Source organism: Rhinolophus sinicus, chromosome 11, assembly GCF_057876585.1.
Source record: "Rhinolophus sinicus isolate RSI-liver-muscle chromosome 11, RSI-T2T, whole genome shotgun sequence".
Lineage (NCBI taxonomy): Eukaryota > Metazoa > Chordata > Mammalia > Chiroptera > Rhinolophidae > Rhinolophus > Rhinolophus sinicus.
Window position 1 is genome coordinate 16,660,513 of NC_142511.1, and position 18,480 is coordinate 16,678,992.

Sequence of the window (18,480 nt, forward strand, 5' to 3'; positions counted from 1 at the left end):
TCAGCTACACATCATAATAATGCTCACCAATATTTCCAGTTGTCTTTCCTTCCTGAACATACAAACAATCATATTTTCCTGACGGTTGGCAATTAGGTGAGGCCACGTTCTTAGTTGTGATCCAAAGGCTGTACCTGTGTGTCAATTCCAGGGATAAGCACTTAAGAGACAATGCTCAACTTTCTGTACACTCATCACCTGCCATGGCCATCCTGAAATCATGTCTTAAGATCAAGGTGCCACAAAATCCAAGCAGACTGGATCGTTGAGTCACACTCCACTGGATGACAGCTACCTGAGTGAGCAATACACTTGATTGGGTAAAGGTACTAAGGCTTTGTGCTATTTGTTACCATAGCATTACCTAGCTTATCCTGACTAATACAGTAATGAATGAGATCTGTGAGCTGTGATGAAATACCTGCCCCCAAACTCAGCCCAGTCTGGAGTGTCGGCCAGATTTTCAGAAGTTACAGGGTCAAAATGGTGGATAGCAGAGCAAACAAACTGGTAAAGAAAACAGGTAGAGATGGAAAGGGCAGAGGACTCAGGAGAGAGGAGCTGGTAGGGACAAAGAAAGATGGACAGAGGGATCCAATCTCAGGAAGTTTGTGGTGTACATTTGGCCAGTGGGATCTGTCCTTAACAGAGACACCAGAAACACTGATACCATCTAAGTGAGCCCCAGCTGTCACTCCTAACTCTTCTCCACTCCCTACTCTGTGTTCTGAGACCTCCCACCAGCTCAGCCATGGGTACTATCCCCCTTCCGCTGAGATAAGTGAAGCAGAACACTCCACTGATTGGAGTTGAGGTTTTGACATTGCACTTTTCACAAAACTAGTTCCATAAAGCCAGAGCCAAGTGGAACCATACTCCAGATACTAGTTTGGCAAGTACACAGCAAGAGTCTTAAGCTTAAATCCCAACTTGATGTAGTAATAAAGATTTTTGTGTCAATTTCAAACTGTTTCCCACGGACAAGTTCCAGGAAAGGAGACTGTGGCATTACTTGTAACAGAAAAAATCAGAAATAATCGAAGTGATCAGCAAAAGAGGAATCATTAAAAAACAAACAAACAAAAGCAGGGGACATCCACGTAATAGAATTGTATGTGTAAAGCAAAATGCTGTTTTCCAAGAATGTTTAGTGGGATGTAGAAATACTTACAATATAATGTTAGGTGAACAAAAAGACCCAAAATTTTCTAGACAGAATGATGTCAATTTTATATAACAATACATAATATGCATAAAAAGGCTAGAAGGAAATATATTAATATTAAAAATGGTACCAGTGGTTATCTCTGAGCAGTGGGTTAAGGTGATTTTTATTCTTTCTTTGAAAGTGTCTACGTTTTTCAAGTTCTCTTTAATAAATACATATTATTTTTAATTAGCAGAAATTTTTATTTTAAGCAAAATAAAGTTGTATCAGGGATTCAGTGATTTTAATCACTCCAGAGTTTGTTCTAGGGTGAGGAAAGCTTTGGCTCATCCATCAATACCTTCTAAATACAATCCTAAATAATGGTCATTAATGTTCAGTATGATGCCTCTGTTGAAGGGATGTTTCATTTTTATGTTTTTCAGTTGACAGCTTATCAATTAAATAAAATACTACTATCACACTATTCGGAACCTCGTTGCTAAGTTATTTATAAAAGCTTTTGGTAATATACGGCTATTCTCAAGTTAACTAATTTGAAATCCAGGGATTCTTAAAATAATTCTGCATGGCTGGGAGGAAGGCACCGAATTCTCCAGGCCTGTGGCACCTCCTGCACTCACCTGTCTCAGGACAAACACAGCCAGAGTTGCGGGCCACGTTTGGGGAAGAGCCATGCCCCACATTCCAGTTCTAGGGCTGCCTCTTCTACCACAGGCACCACAGATATTTAGCCCATAACATCCGCTTTGAAACTCTGCATCATACTGCTGTCTATTGCTGCTTGATTATAAATTCACTTCTCCCTGCTGCTATGGCAGATTTTGGGAACAAGTAGTGTGAAGATGGGGGTGAGGCATCAGGGAGGGAAAATCAACCACCCCAACTCTACATCTGTAAACAAAAACCGTCTGCACAGAGGGCCACTTTACTCACGCCTTGCTATCACACTAGTTATTTTCACTGTAGCAAGCACCCTTGTAAAAAAGATCCTACCGAACTGAAAAATGTTCGCTATGACCTTTATTTGACCTTAGCCCATAACTGTTTGACCCACTCCTTTAGATACACTTGAATTGCCCACCAATAGCTGCTAAACTACAAGAATGAACCCTGCCACTCTGAGAACCATCTTTGACCAACTATTCCCAAAACTGACTCTTCTTGCAAAAGCTCTACAGAAACACTATCCATCTTCCCCCAGGCAGAACACTGCTCAATCTTCTCCTGCTGTAGCATTCAAAACAAAGGCTTATGCTAATGGTGCTCTGATTGATTATCTTCCATAGATTTTGATGCCAAGACTCTAATCACTACCCAGACCCACCGCTGATCAGCCCAGGCCACTCAGATGAGGAAAGAGAATGCAAGAGACCCCTTGAGTCTCTCCTGGGAGTCCCAGGGACGGACAGCTGAGTAATTCCTGCCCCTGACTAATATTAGGCTTCATTTATGTTGAAGCATCACCTAAGCCTTTATTCTTCCCTCTTAGTTGTCCTTGGTGAAAACCTTTCATTCAATTTATTTTACAACTCAAGGCTCTCAACGAAGAGGGGTATGTAGTGCTGAGATTCTGAGGGAGTACCCTGCCATTCTATGAGCCTCCAGTTCTTTGTTCAGCTTCGTACATGGACAAACATAGTGCCAACAGCATCAAAAATTTGAAGCTCTGATGGAATCTTACCAAGAACAATTTAGAACTTCAGAGGCCACTCCAGTGAATTTGGGATATGAGTAAAATAATCCGTCTGAATCAAAGTGTTCAAAGATTTCAAATATTCAATGGTTTTCTGTTTGTTTGTTTTTTTACTAGTATAAAGAGGCCACTGAAAGACAGTACAATTCTAAAATTTCCTTTAAGGATACCTTTGGAAAGGCTAACAAGGATAGTCCTGGAGCATATATTCTGGGACTCCTTAGTTTCCATCGATTTATTTGATTATAAAATTGATGTCAAATATATGAATCAAAATTTGATCATCGATGGACATAAAAAGAACACAAGTATTAGACAAGATCTCTCAGCATTTCTCCCTAAGATCTTTCATGTCAAAATTGGTCAAAAATCCAGTCCCGTAAAATGAAGCCATTCTGATCTCAGAAACTATTAACTATCTCACTTTCCAAGATGACAGTGATCTCCCTGGAAAGGTATCACAATTTCCTTATCTACTTTCTGTATTGATGGTCTTAAACCTGAGGTGTACCTCTTGGAAGGTATCTTATTGGTTTTAGTTTCTATTTAATACAAACACTGCAGTGGAAGCCCAAGGAATCATCCCCCGCATTGGATTCATAATTCCCAAGATCTCATACACCCACGTCTTGGACTTCCATATTGACAGGACATCTAAAACTGAGAGTCCCTCAGGATTCTTCAGAAGCTGCAGTTGACATGATATAATTTGAAGGAAAGAATAAATCAGAATCTGATCAAATGATGAGACCTGGTCTCCCTGTTGACCAAAAGGAGGGACTCTAAGAGATTCTAAGTGACTGAAAATTTCCCATTTGTGGCCCTTGTATGACTTGGCTCCTGCAACTCTTGCTCCCTCTTGATAAAAACCCAAATTTCCTATCCAATGGCTGTTAAACCACAACATCAATGCCTCCTCATTCCTCCAACTGTTCCTCTTAACGGTGCCCTGGCCAATTTCCTCCTATCCTTGCTGACTATGGTTTATTATTAACAATTGTGTGCCCACTATGAACAAAGAATGCAAGGGGATTATGAAAAATTAAAAACCGTTGTTGTGTTAGGCTACTGAGACTATTAACAATGGTTTCCTATTTTCCAAGTTTTCTGTAAGGTGGCTATGTTATCTTAATAGTAATTATATTTCCTAATGAAAAAAGAGAGGGATGCATTACTTAGTTCCCAGAGGATTATAACCACTCCAAAACAAAAAAAAAAGATTTCCAAGAACATCTTAAAAATTTGATGTTCTCCACAAAGATACTCAAGACAAGTCTTGACTCATCTAGGGTACTGGTTTCTTGAAACTTTTTCTTTACTTAAAAAAAAAAAAAAAAAAAAAAAAAAAAAAAAAAAAAAAAAAAAGACTGTTTTTCCCATAGAAACATGAATATTTGGTTTAGAAATGACCAATGTCTCAAAAAGCTTTGATTTCCTGCCACCTACTCATCTCCAAAATGCCAAATCAATGGCATCAAATCCTAACAAAGTGAGACATCCACAGCTAAAAACGTCTTTATAATGGGGGTAGGGATAGAGGGGAAAAAAGCAGGGGTAATTTTTTCCCAATATGTTTGTCATTATTATAGGTTATATATACAGAAGGAAAGTTAATTAAGCTTTAAAAAAAATCCATCACACATCAATGGCTGCATTTTAATGAGTACAAAAAGTTGAGGTGTTTACTACCAATTAAAGTGGTTTTTAAATAAGCATTAATTAACACGGAAATTCAGAAGAAAGTTATACCTTGTCAAAGAAAGGCCAGTGCAGGCTATGCCCACTTCTGCTCCCATTCATATTCAGATAGTAATTACTACCAACCCTATATTTTCCATAATAATGAGGAGATGCTGTCATGTCTATCAAACAACAACACACACACAAAAGTGGTGGAATTAGAAATTCTCAACCTGAGGTAAACTTTTCAAATTTTTTCCTTCTGGGTTTTTCCCTTATCCAGGTCAGAGCTATTCAAAGAGGAGGTTAGCCTGATTTAATAGTGAGTTGCTCTCTTTTTCCCCCTTTTGTAGGGAGTGTTGCTGGGAAGCACTCATTGGTCAGAGAGGTGTTATTTGAGTCTACACCAGCAAATCAGAACAACTGCCCAACCCTGATTTACGACAATCTGCAGTTCTTCCTTTGTTTCTTAATAATCATGTTAATTTGCATAATCCTACTCCCTCGACCCTACTTTCTTTTAGAAAATGATTGTCTAGCATAAGGTGGTAAGGAGGAGAGAGACACAATCTTTAAAACCCATGACCTAACTAGCACACAGTCTGGTGGAGGGTCTCATCCTTGAGTGAAAAGTGATGGGGAATGTGCTGGAGTTTGGGGAGACATCTAGGAAGATGCAATGGGCATGGTCGCAGGAAAGGGCTTCTCAAGCACCTCAAGGCAGAAAGTTCCAGGGATGAGTCCCCAGCCCTACAATTCATATTTTCTTAGTGATGACCTTATTCTAACCAAAATAATTTAAAATTGACCAATAAATCATAATTTATCATGGAGCTCAGAAATTCCTTTTCTAGAGCTTGAAATTCTTGTGTTCCCTACCCAGACGATTCCCTTTCGAATATCAAAATGTTTAGGAAAGGAAGCTGAGTTATTAATCATAAGCCTCCCTGGTGAACTCTAAAGCAGAACAGGGAAGCAGAATGGTGTGGGAGGGTCTGCCCAATGCAATTCCCCACCCGCACCACAGGGAACCTCTTTCTTATGGTCAGAGCACCTGACCCCTTCCACAGGGCAGCAAACACTGCTGGCTTTGGTCTCTCTGGGCTCCAATTTTCAGTGCACGTTCCTCCCCCATTCACTGACATCTTTCACTTTATCTAACAGTAAAGTTCTTCCCGTTGTCGTAATTTAATTAGTTAAATTCTCGCCATGGGAGAAGCTCTTCACAGTCAGTTTTTAATGATCCAAGGATAGAACACCAAAAAAGAAAGATCAATTCCAGGAGTCGGCATTGGACGTGTTTTAAAGCAAGTTGGCTAAGTCGACATGGAGTCGATTCTTGAAGCTAAAGGGTGAGAGGAGGAAATGGAAGAGACGTCATCATGTCCCAGAGGGGGTGGTTTCTCCTCAACATACAAAAAGGTGGCAGGATGCTTCTAGAAGTTCATACAACAAAAGGGGAGGGAATCTACCCTCTTCGTAGCCTCACTTTAAGCCTTGCATTTGCTGGATGAAGAGACTGATTCTGTGGCCTTTTAGTTGCTAGAGTGCATTTTCAGTGTCTATTCGGGATGCAATGGTAGCTTCAGAATTTCTATTTAAGACAGGTTTAGGGACCAATCCAGTCGGAAGGGGATTAGAGAATTTGTCTGGAAGTCACATTTGCAAAGAAAACATGTCATTTTTATCTATAGGGACTGTATCTTGGGGTGGCGTGGGGATGCTGTTGAAAACTGAGGGAGGAAGTAAAAACTCTGCCATTCGCTGTGGGATTACTGAGGGTGGGACCCAGGGCTAATTTATCTTTAAATCATGGACAATGCCTCGCAGAGTGAGTAGGACAAATATTCAACATGTTGAGTCAATGAATGACAAGTGAGTTTTTGGTTCCATGTCAAAGATGGTAAGTTCATGTCTGGGTTTGATTCCCTTGTAAACCCACTGGCTTCCCCCTAGTTTCATGACCAGTGACTGTGCTATTAACTTGGACCAACCAACTTGCATGCTTGCGCTTGCCACAAGTAGGCCCAGGAAGGGACCGATAATGGACCAGCAAAAAAAAAAATTGTTTTTTAAATCTACAAACAAAAAATCTAAAACACCCAGGAATTTAGTTGGAAAGTGAACAGGCTAAATTGACACACCCGAGAAGGTGGGGCTGGAAATCATTGTGGAGAAGGAGGCAGACGGTGGCCTGAACTTCGCTGAGGGACCCGCCGGGCACCGACAGCCCGCCATTGAAGTTGCATCATCCTTTTTCTTCTGCGATAACTGTTCAATGTTGGCACGCACCTCAGTCTTATCTGACCCATTTGTACAGGAATAAATGGCTTCAAAGGACTGTTAAGTACCAATGTGCTTCTGAGGAGAGAATAATAAAAGGCCAGCAACCCCCAGATCCCACAAGTATGAAAATGTGCTGCCTGACGTGGCTCTCACAGTGGCCTTCACTTCTCATTCTTTTCACCGCTGTTCACTTTATAGGAAGATGCTCATTCGGGTACTGTTTATACATGGGGTTGATTGTACTTCTTTTTGGAAAAGTGTGCATTTCCTCCCGTAGAGTAGATATGGTTAACGGGCCTCTTTGGTCAAGTCTGGCAAAATGAAATGTCGCTTTTTCTGAAATCCCTGTTATGTTGCACCCATTACCTTGCTGTATTAAAATGGAAAGAACTTACCCCTATGTGTGTCCCATTCTTCCGCTTATCAGGATTGGGATAGGTTGTGCCTCCGTATTCAATCTGGACAATGAAATGACTTTCATTTTTATTTATGGGCTTCATAAATCCGTTTCACTTGCTGCTTTTCATGCCCCAGTTCCACACTGTTGTGTTGGGATTTCTCACCCTGCCAGGCAATTAAACCAAAAACTTATGGGGCAAAAAAATTTCTTTACAAAACTCTTTTAAATCCAAAATACACATAATCGTCTCTATTTCAGGTCCAACATATTTTCAGGAGCGGGGACTTTAAGTCTTTTCGAGCATCCAACTCTCCAGATTAATTCTTTTGCTGCCATCACCAAGCCCTCATTTACGTTCTAAAGGTGAGTTCAAAATTCCAGAATGGAAAGAAGTCTTTAATTTTAGAAACTACATTTCCAGACCTGGTGCCAGGCCTGTGGGAAGATAATGCAGTGGCTGTGTGGCTGCTGGCCTGAGGGACAGCAGGGGGCTCCCACACCATCGTCACCTGAGCTCAGGGCAGGAGGTGTCCGGAAACCTGGAGCAGCAGGAATAGTTCCACGTTCTATGCCAGATTCAAACAACAGACAAACGCACACCAAACAGCCAAACCCACCCAAACAGACCTACAGCACTAAAGGAAAGGTGGAGAGGTGCAGTCCCATTTTCAGTACTTGGCCACCCTTAGAGGAAGTCACTGCTATTTATCTAGATATGCAACCAAACAGCAGGAGACAAACTGATAAGGCTGCACCCAATAAGATCCAACAGATCCAGTCCCATCTAATAAAATTTATGGGTTGGGTTCAGGCATAGTTCAGTCCTGTTATACAAAAATCCAAGAAAAGAAACCCAGTACAACTTGATTTAGACAGAGACCCAGTAATCTGAATTTTGGATAGCTCAGACACAAGCCACGCTGAAGTTTGTTGCGATGCTTTCTCTGATCCAATCACACATCATATGAGGGTGCCAAAAAAAATGAATACTCATTTTAAGAAAGGAAAAAACTGTATTAAAATTGTAATACTCAATATATACCAATAACAAGAAATGAATACAAGTCACGGTTTGACTTCTGCAATTATAAGAGGTGCTCAAAGTGGTTACCAGCAGTGTAATTTTAATACAGTTTTTTCCTTTCTTAAAATGTGTATACATTTTTTGGCACCCTCTGTATACATCAATAAATAGAAGTGGGCAAAGAATGCTGACATCTGGCCCTAGCAGGCTGTAAGCTACTAAAGATCAGGAACCTACTGGAAATGGGGGAGGGATGTTGAAATCTGGCCCTACCAGGTGGTGGGCCACTTAAGGCCAGGTCCCACTGCTGCTTCCCGTTCGCGTCTGTTCCACGGAAGGTGCTCGTGTTTGTTAGATTCATTTACCTGCAATTCTTTTGTACGTCAGGTGAGCTGGCTGCTTCAGTTGTCATGCCACTCATCACTAGCATTGACCCAGATGCTCTGGCTGAGTGGGAAGGTGTTCCCTTTCTCCCTGTATGTGCAGCCTGGGGAAAGCTAAGCTGGAAAGCAAGAATTCGTAAGGGTGTGTATTGCACGTTGACACGGTTGACACAAGTGTTTTGGTCCAGCTGGCAGGTATCTCCCTGGAGTGGAAATGGGTGGATCAGGATGTGATGAGAATGTCACCAACCATTAGGATCATCCACCACCCTCTGCAAACCACACAACCTTCTGGTTTCAAAGGTACTTGCCTAGTTGGGATGGAATAGAGTTAACACGAGTGCTCTCGTCCCTTTAGCAGTTACTAATTATGCGAAATTAATAAACTGACATTCTGATCTATATCACAATCTTTTGAACTTTGGCTAATATGGGTCAATGCCCCCTGAACTTGGTGAATCAAGTTCTGAACCCAAACTGCGCTAGCCACAGCAGGGGTGCAATGCCATGGAACGTTCTGCCTCAGCGGCCAGCCAGCCCTCTAACACAGTCCTAATACTACATCACATCTCAGAAAGTATTTAATTCTACCTCAGGAATACTGCATGCTAAAATGAGCAAGAGAAATATTACCCAGAACAGCACTTTCTCTATCCCACTGGATTGCTAAACTGCATTGAAGTAAAATTCCGCAAAGAACAAAATGGTGCTTGCAAAAAAAAAAAAAAAAAATCTCTTTCCGTAATACCACCGAACAAAGATGAGCTTGAACCAACACAGAAACTCACGGCCATTTCATATAGTTGTGTAGCTTGTCCACCGGACGGGAGCACCAGCAAAGAGGCACTTCTCCTATCACAGGCATTAGGGGTTTTGTTATTTGTTGGCCAACAGCAGTCAGTGCCTTGAAGAAAGGTTGCCTTTTTCTAAACTGCACAAAGATACCAACAAAGGTTAGCTGAAACCCGTATCTAATAAAAGGACAAGGTAGCCATTCTCCTCTCTTGTCTTTATTACTTATAAATGTGCTCCACCCAATTATAACCCCTCCCTTCTCCCAAAGGAACAATTATCCTGTTTTAGCTATCACTTCTTCGCATTTTAAAAATCATTTCATCACCCAAATGGACATCTCCAAACACTAGTGTTTAGACCTGCCCTTTTTAAAAATTTTCAATGTCTTTTCATTCTCTTTGAATCTACAGGTTTCTCGATCACCTCTTTCATTTCGTGACAAACTATCTGCTGAAGATTTCAGGCAATTGGATCTACAATTTCCCAGTGCCTTGATGTGGCTGACTGCATACACCTGGAAAAGTGCAACATGTTCCTGTGTCCCCTGTGTTTCTTTCCTGCCAATTGGAAGCTCAGTCCAGTTAAGGATCAGTTCAGATCCCTTTAGTGAGACTATAGGCAGTGCTTAGCAATACTACAGGAGACCCAAAATATAGGTTGTCTTCTTTTTGTGATCTTAGCAGACATGGAAGCGTCATGCCTGTATCCATTCATTGGGGGTTACAAAATGGTGACATTCTAATTTTATCACTTCTTTTTCATTCTGTAGCTGGAATAGTTTTTTATAAGAGACTCTACCCCTTATTTTCTATTTGGATAGCCGGTGGCAGAGTTCATATAAAAATCAGGCTAAATGCTTGACTCTTTCCTTTATTTCCCAGTTTTCAATATAATACATTGGTTCCCTAGATTTTTCCAAAGGTGATCGATTCTTTTTAATATCATGATCAAATTATGGGTGAAATATATAGGACAGGTTTCATTTCCATTCTTCTCATTATTGAAGATCAAATTGTCCCATCTTTGGCCAGCAGGAGGCTCTCAGTCCTTTTGACATGACCGCAGACATGTTTGATGGCTTCCTTGTTATCTAAGATGTTCCAGCTTCATTTTAACTTCCTGCCCCACACTTACTTCTCCAAGAAGCCCTAATTTACCTTACAGAGAAATGGCATTTCAATAACCACAGTCTGGGTGCTAGAGATGCTCCTTGCTAAATTAGACATAGTTTCTAGGACTTGTCAGTGGAATAAACTAGGAAATATTATTGATTCGAAGCTAAAACATTTCATAAAAACATGTTGACACTTTCTATTCAAACTTAATACTAGAGCGCGTTTACTTAGCCATTTCTCGATAACATCATAATCTCCTTCCATTCTGAGAATCGTGGTTCTTAAATGCAGGTGGGGATGATAGAATCAGAACATTCCAATGTTACTTATTTTATCAAATGTCACATAGCAAGTCTCAGAATGAGAATACCGATAGCACCACCAGTGTGATTAGCAAAATTATTTTTAAATTTTTGATATCCTCTTCCTACTTTCCCCATTTTAAAAAATAGTTCTACGACATCTACACTGTCAGAACACAGAGCCATTACACACTACACTCTCTCCCCTTCAGTCCTCCTTTCATCCTAGTTCTACAGGAACGATTATTTAATGCTTCCATTCTTCTGTTGGTGTCCTCATCACTTCAGTCAGTCATCTACAATATATTCTCTATTAGATTTCTTAGGAAGAGCTCATGGAAACAACACTCCCTGAATACCTGCACATTGATAATATTCTGTGCCCTTTACACTCAAAGTCAGGCTTTGCTGTGTATAAAATCTGTGGCAAAAAAAAAAAAAAATTAAATAAATAAATAAATAAAATCTGTGTCTCACTCTTTCTTTCCTTGTTTTAAACATGTTGTTTCATTTTTCCTCCTTAATGAAGCACTGTTGATGAAAAGTATAATAATAAACTAACTTTTCTCCCTTGTAAGTTATATGCAATTTTTATTCTAGAAGCTCAAAGTGTTGTTTTCCTTTTCTTGCTGAAGTCATACTGCCAACATTCTCAAATATGCAGTGTGCTCTTTCCATTTGTAGTTTCAATTTTTTTTTTCAATTTCAGAAAGTTTTCTTGAATTATTTTTATAGTTCAGGTGTCTTGCTTTGGTTTTCTTTGTGATTTCCTACTTCAGTATTAGGCATTTGTTCCTGAATCCTTTTTGTCTCTTTCTCTCTTTCTTAATTATCTTATTTTTAAAAGTGTTAACTTCTAGTTTCCAATTCCACATGTAAGGAGCTTGGATGTCGCCCTCCATCCTAACAACCAGAAAAATTCAATCTGGTTTCCAGATTGAAAAACAACAACTCTTCTTGGATCCATAAGAGAGGGGAGAGGACATCAGGCAAACCACTGGCCTCAAGACTGGAGAGACAGACAGGCTCACCAGAAGGAGTCATGGATTATTGGAACAGAGACTCCAAAGTGGAAAATGCTGCAGGAACCAAGGCCACGGTACGAAAACCTGAACTGTAATTGACAAATTGATGGAGGCTCAGTGCAGACAAGTCAGAATTAAAAACTCCAAGAGAGTTCCGTCATGAGGCGCCTCCACAGTATTGTGATATTTGCCTCCTAGGGCTCAACCAGGTGCCTAGAGTGAATACTGGAGAAAAATCCCCTCATAATTCCCTGCTTCCAACAAGGGAGGAGGGGGAACATTTTGAAATATGCAAGAGCACTCAGTTCTTCGTAACAAGACCTGCCCTCAGAAGAAACTAGTTAAACTGCCGGTGTATTATCAGAGCCTAACTGACCTGGGAAAGGGAAATACTCAACTCCAGTCCTCTGTAGCCATCTTGTCCTACCTAAGGGGCCTGAAAAAAACTGAGAAACTCTTGTGAAGTTCACAGTCCAGGGGAACAGTCCCACTAAGAGAGACTTAATCATGAGACTACAGAGCACTTCTTCACCCACACCTCACCACCACATTACTAAAGGGCCATTTATAGCAGGTCATTTTACCCAGTACATCATGTTGAGTGATAAAGAATAAATTACAAGAAATACCAGAGGTGAAAAACACAATTTGAAGACACAGAACGGGACATGGCAGAGATATTGGAATTATCAGACTGAGAATTTAAAACAGCTATGATTAATATGATAAGGGCTCTATTGGATAAAGTAGATAGCATGCAAGAACAGATGGGCAATGTAAGCAGAGAAGTGGAAATCCTAAGAAAGAACCAAATGAAATGCTAGAGATTTAAAAAAACACACACTGTAACAGAAATGAAGAAAACATTTGATGGGCTTATTAGTACACTAGACACGACTGAGGAAATAATCTCTAAGCTAGAGGATATTTCAATAGAATCCTTGAAAACCAAAAAGCAAAGATTGAGAAAAACAGAATACCCAAGGGCTACGGGATAACTACAAAACATGTAACTTACAGGTAATGGGAATACCAAGAGAAGAAGAAAGAGAGAAAGGAACAGGAAACTATTTGAAACAATAATGACTGAGAATTTCCCCCACATTAATGTCAGACATCAAACTACAGATCCATGAAAACAAAACATAAACAACAACAACAACAAACTACACCTAGGCATATCATTTTAAACTACAGAAAATCAAAGGAAAATTTCCAAAAGAAGCCTGAGGGAAAAAAATACCTTACCTATAGAGGAACACAGATAAGAATCACATCTGACTTCTCAGAAACCATGCAAGCATGAAGAGGCGAGTGAAACATTCAAAGTGTTGAAGAGAAAAAAAACACCAACCTAGAATTTGTACCCTGAGAAATTAATATTCAAAGTGAAGGAGAAAAAAAAGACTTTCTCAAACAAAAATTAAGGAAATTTGTTGCCAATAGGTCTATCTTGCAAGAAATGTTAAAAGAAGGAAAACAATATACGCCAGAAATTTGGATCCACATAAAGCAACAAAGAGCAACAAAGAAGGAATAAGTGAAGGTAAAATAAAAACTTTATTTTCTCATCTTAATTGATCTAAAAGACAACATTTTGTTCAAAATAATATCAATAATGTATTCAATTGTGTATGCTTATGGATATGTAAGATATATGCTTATATATGCATATATATATATATATATATGAAGTGAATGACAGTAATAATGAAAGGGCAGAAGGGAAGAATCGGGATTATTTTTTTATTATAACATACACTACCTGTGAAGTAGTATAGTATTACTGAAAGTGGACTTGAATTAACTATACATGTATATTGCAAACTCTGGAGTAACCACTAAAAAAGGTTTTACAAAAGTATAACCAATATGCTAAGAAAGGAGGTAAAATTGCATCATATAAAATGTTGAATTAAAACCACAAAAGGCAGAAAAAGAAAGACAAAAATAGGAACAAAGAACAAGGGCAAGAAATAGAAAACAGTAATGAATATGGTAGATATTAATTCAGTTATACCAACAGTCACTTTGAACTAATGGTCTAATTATTATAGTTGATATTAAAAGACAGATTGTCAGAGTCAATCAAAAAACCAGAACCAATTATACAGTGTTTCCCCGAAAATAAGACCTAGCCGGACAATCAGCTCTAATGTGTCTTTTGGAGCAAAAATTAACATAAGACCCGGTCTTATTTTACTATAATATAAGACCAGGTCATATATAATATAATATAAGACCAGGTATAACACATATAATATAATATAATATAATATAATATAATATAATATAATATAATATAATATAATATAATATAATACTGGGTCTAATATAATATAATATAATATAATATAATATAATATAATATAGGTCTGGGTCTTATATTAATTTTTGCTCCAAAAGACTCATTAGAGCTGATTGTCCGGCTAGGTCTTATTTTCGGAGAAACACAATATGTTGTCTACAAGAAACCCACTTTAAACATAAAGACACATATAGATGAAACTAAGTAAATGGGGGAAAATATACCATGTTAACACTAATTAAAAGAAAGAAGGAGTAGTTATATTAATTTCCGACAGAGAACTTCAAAGTAAAGAAAGTTATCAAAGAGAGGCATTATATAATGATAAAGTCAATTCACCAAGAAGACATAGCAATCCTTAATGTGCATGTGCCTAACAACAGAGCATCAAACTATATGGGGGGGGGGGGGGGAGAAGAAAAAAAAACCCTAACAGAATTGCAAAGAAAAATGAATCCACTAACTTTTTAGAGACTTCAACACCCCTCTATCAGAAATGGACAGATCCAGCAGGCAGAAGATCAGTAAGGACATAGTTGAACTCAATAACACCATCAATCAACTGGATATAATGAACATCTATAAACTACTGCATCCAGCAACAGCAAAATATACATTCTTCTCAAGCTCACTTGGAACATTCACCAAGATAGACCATATTCTGGGCAATAAAACACATCGTCACAAATTTTAAAGAACAGAAATCATACAATGTCTACTTTTAAACCACAACAGAATTAAACTAGAACGCAAAAACAGAAAGGTAACTGCAAAATCCCAAAATACATGGATATTACACAAATAAACAAAAAATACTTCTAAATAACACTTGGGTTAAAGAAGAGATCTCAAGAGAAATTTTTAAATTTTAATAGTTTTGAACTAAATGAAAATACAACTAATCAAAATTTGTAGAATGCAGCAAAAGTGCTTAGAGAGAAAATAATACGTTGAATGCACACATTAGAAAAGAAGAAAGATCTGAAAACAGTCATCAAAGTTTCCATCTTAGGAAACTAGAAAAAGAAGAGCCAAGTAAATCCACTGGAACAAATGGACATCCCCATGCAAAAGAAAAAAAATGAATCTAGACATAGACCTTACACCTTTCACAGAGATTAACTTAAAATAGATCACAGACTTAATTATAAAACAAAAAACTATAAAATCCTTAGAACATACGAGAAAAAGATAGATAAATTTCACCATGGCGATGACTTTTTAGATAAACCCAAAATCACGATCCATGAAAAGAAGAAATTGATAAACTGGACTTTATTAAAATTTAAAACTTCTGCTCTGCAAAAGGCAATGTCAAGAGAATGAGAAGACAAGCCACAGACTGGAAGAAAATATTTGCAAAAGACAAATCCGATAAAGGACTGTTATCCAGTATTCACAAAGAACACTTAAAACAAGAAAATAAACAACCCATTTAAAAAATGGGCCAAAGATCTTAACAGGCACCTCACCAAAGGAGATATGCAGACAGCAAATAAACATATGAAAAGATGCTCGACATCATATGTCATCAGGGAACTGCAAATTAAAACAACAATGAGATGTTACTACACACCTGTTAGAAATCTGAAACACTGACACCACCAAATGCTGGCAAGGATGTGGAGCAACAGGAACCCTCATTCATTGCTCATGGGGACGCAAAATGGTGCAGCCACTTTGGAAGACAGTTTGACAACTTCTTAGCAAACTCAACATACTTTTACCATACAATCCAGCAATCGTGTTCCTTAGTATTTACCCAAATTAGTTAAAAACTTACGTTGCACAGAAGCCTGCACGTGAATATTTATAGCAGCTTTATTTGTAATTGCCAAAACTCGGAAGCAACCAGGATGTCCTTCAGTAGATGACCAACTGTGGTACATCCAGACAATGGAAAACTATTCAGCGCTAAAAAGAAAAGAGCTATCCAGCCAATAAGACATGGAAGAAGCTTAAATGCCTATTACTAAGTGAAAGATGCCAATTTAAAAAGGCTGCATACTGTATGATTCCAACTATATAACATTCTTTCAAAACAGCAAAATTACGGAAACAGTGAAATGTTCAGTGGTTGCCAGATGTGTGTGTGGTGATGGGGGGTGTAATAGGAAAGGATGAACAGGCGGTACAGAGTTTGGGGCAGTGAAAACACTCTTTTATATTATAATGATGGTTACATGTCATTGTACATTTGTCCAAACCAGGAGAATGTATACCACCAAGAGTGAACCATTACGCAAACTATGGACTTTGGGTGATAATGATGTGTCAATGTAGGTTCAACTGTAACAAATGTATCACTCCAATGGGGGATGGTGATAAGGGACGTGTGCATGTGTGGGGGCAGGGGGTCTATGGGAAATCTCTGTACCTTCCCCTCAATTTTGCTGCGAACCTAAAACTGCACTAAGTGTTTTTTTAAAGTCTTAAATTTTTAAAAAATATTTTCTTTCCACCTAATATTTCTCTTAAGGCGCTATCTGTTGTTTGTTCACTCTTTTGTTCTCCTGGTTTAAAACGTCTTCATTTCTGAAACAATTCTTTTCTTTCATTTCTAATTCTTTCCTGAGTTGTCACCTCATTTCCCGAGTTTTCTAATTATGATTTATGTTGTTCTTTCATGTCTTAATTTTCTTAATGTCTTTCAGTTCGTTTTGAAATAGTAAATTCGTTTTGATCTGTTTTGTGAACACATCTTTCTGGAATGCTTTTAGTGTCTGTAAGGATATTATTCTATTCCTAAGTCTACTTTTTTCTTATAATAATTTTGTATTTATTCTTGATATTCTTTTCTGCGGTGCATTTTTATGTAAAATTCGTTTTTCTAAACTATGAGAATGAAGCAGGTTGAATTTTAAACAGCTTTAACTTCACAGAGCTCCCTCTTCTGTTGTTTTTGTGAAGTGTTAAAAAAAAAAAAAATCGTGTGACGTCTTGCTTTCTGGCTTTCTGAGATTTCCTGGCTACTCTTCCATTCCTTTGAACTGGACCTTTCTCTTGTCCTTACCCTGCTCAATTTTTATTCCATTCCCAGCAATTTCTCCTCAGTGTAGAGCCCTGGCCTACAAGGCAGTTCTGGCAGGTCAATTTCTAGAGTTCAAAGGGCCAGCACCTTTAATCCCTCCATTGCAAACTCTTTGCACTTACCAGGTGTTAGATGGGCAAAGAGCCTTGACCTTCAGCTGCTTTTCTCAAATTGGCCCACGCAGTGTCAGTGCACCAGTTGGCTATTCAGGGCTCTCCTGTTCTCAGATTCAGTCAGAAACTACACTGTTGCTTCTTTTTGTCTCCCACAGGGATGCCCATCTCATGCAAATCTTGTGGTTATTGGTATTTTGTCCCCACCTGTTTGCATTTTGAGATTCATTGTATCTTGTCAGCTGGTTTTGTTGTAAATGCTGTCTATGAATTTTTTATTTTGCAATCTAGTTGCTTGGTACATTTTTATGTGGGATTACGTGGGTAGTGTGCTACCGCCATCACCACCGCTACCTTCCCAGGATCATCATCACCTTTTAGTTCCAGCTAATGTTTGCTGTGTCCTTTTCTTGATTCCTCCCTTCAGCCTGTCACAGGAAGAACTTGGCCTCAGTTTGTAAAGAGCCCCTATATGTACATATATGTATATATGTGTGTGTCTATATGTATACACATGTATGTATACATGTGCATATATTATATACCAGGGGTGCCAAAAAAATGCATACAAGTGGACACTTTGGTCAAGGTTACTCAAGCAGTAGTTCGCCATAATCAGAAGTGTCTGGAAGCTGATGGTAACCACTTTGAGCACCTCTTGTAATTGCAGAAGTCAAACGTGATTTGTATTCATCTTTTGTTATTGGTATATATTATTTCAATTTTAATAGTTTTCCTTTCTTAAAATGTGTATATATGTTTTTTGGCACCCCTGATATATATATATGTGTGTATATATATATATATATATATATATATATATATATACACACACATATATATATATATACATATATATATGTGTATGTGTATATATATATATGTGTGTGTGTGTATATGTATATATGTATATACACACACACACATATATGTGTATATATATATATTTTATACATATACATGATATATAGTATATATATACATATATACTATATATTATATATGCACATATATATTTGTATATATTTGTGTGTGTGTGTATTGGGGAGAAATGTGAGGAAAGTGGGTCACAAGTGAGTGGAGGTTGCTAATTGGAGGCAGAAACTGCAAAAAGTTAAAGACACAGTTCCTGCCCTGAGGAGTTTATAACCTAA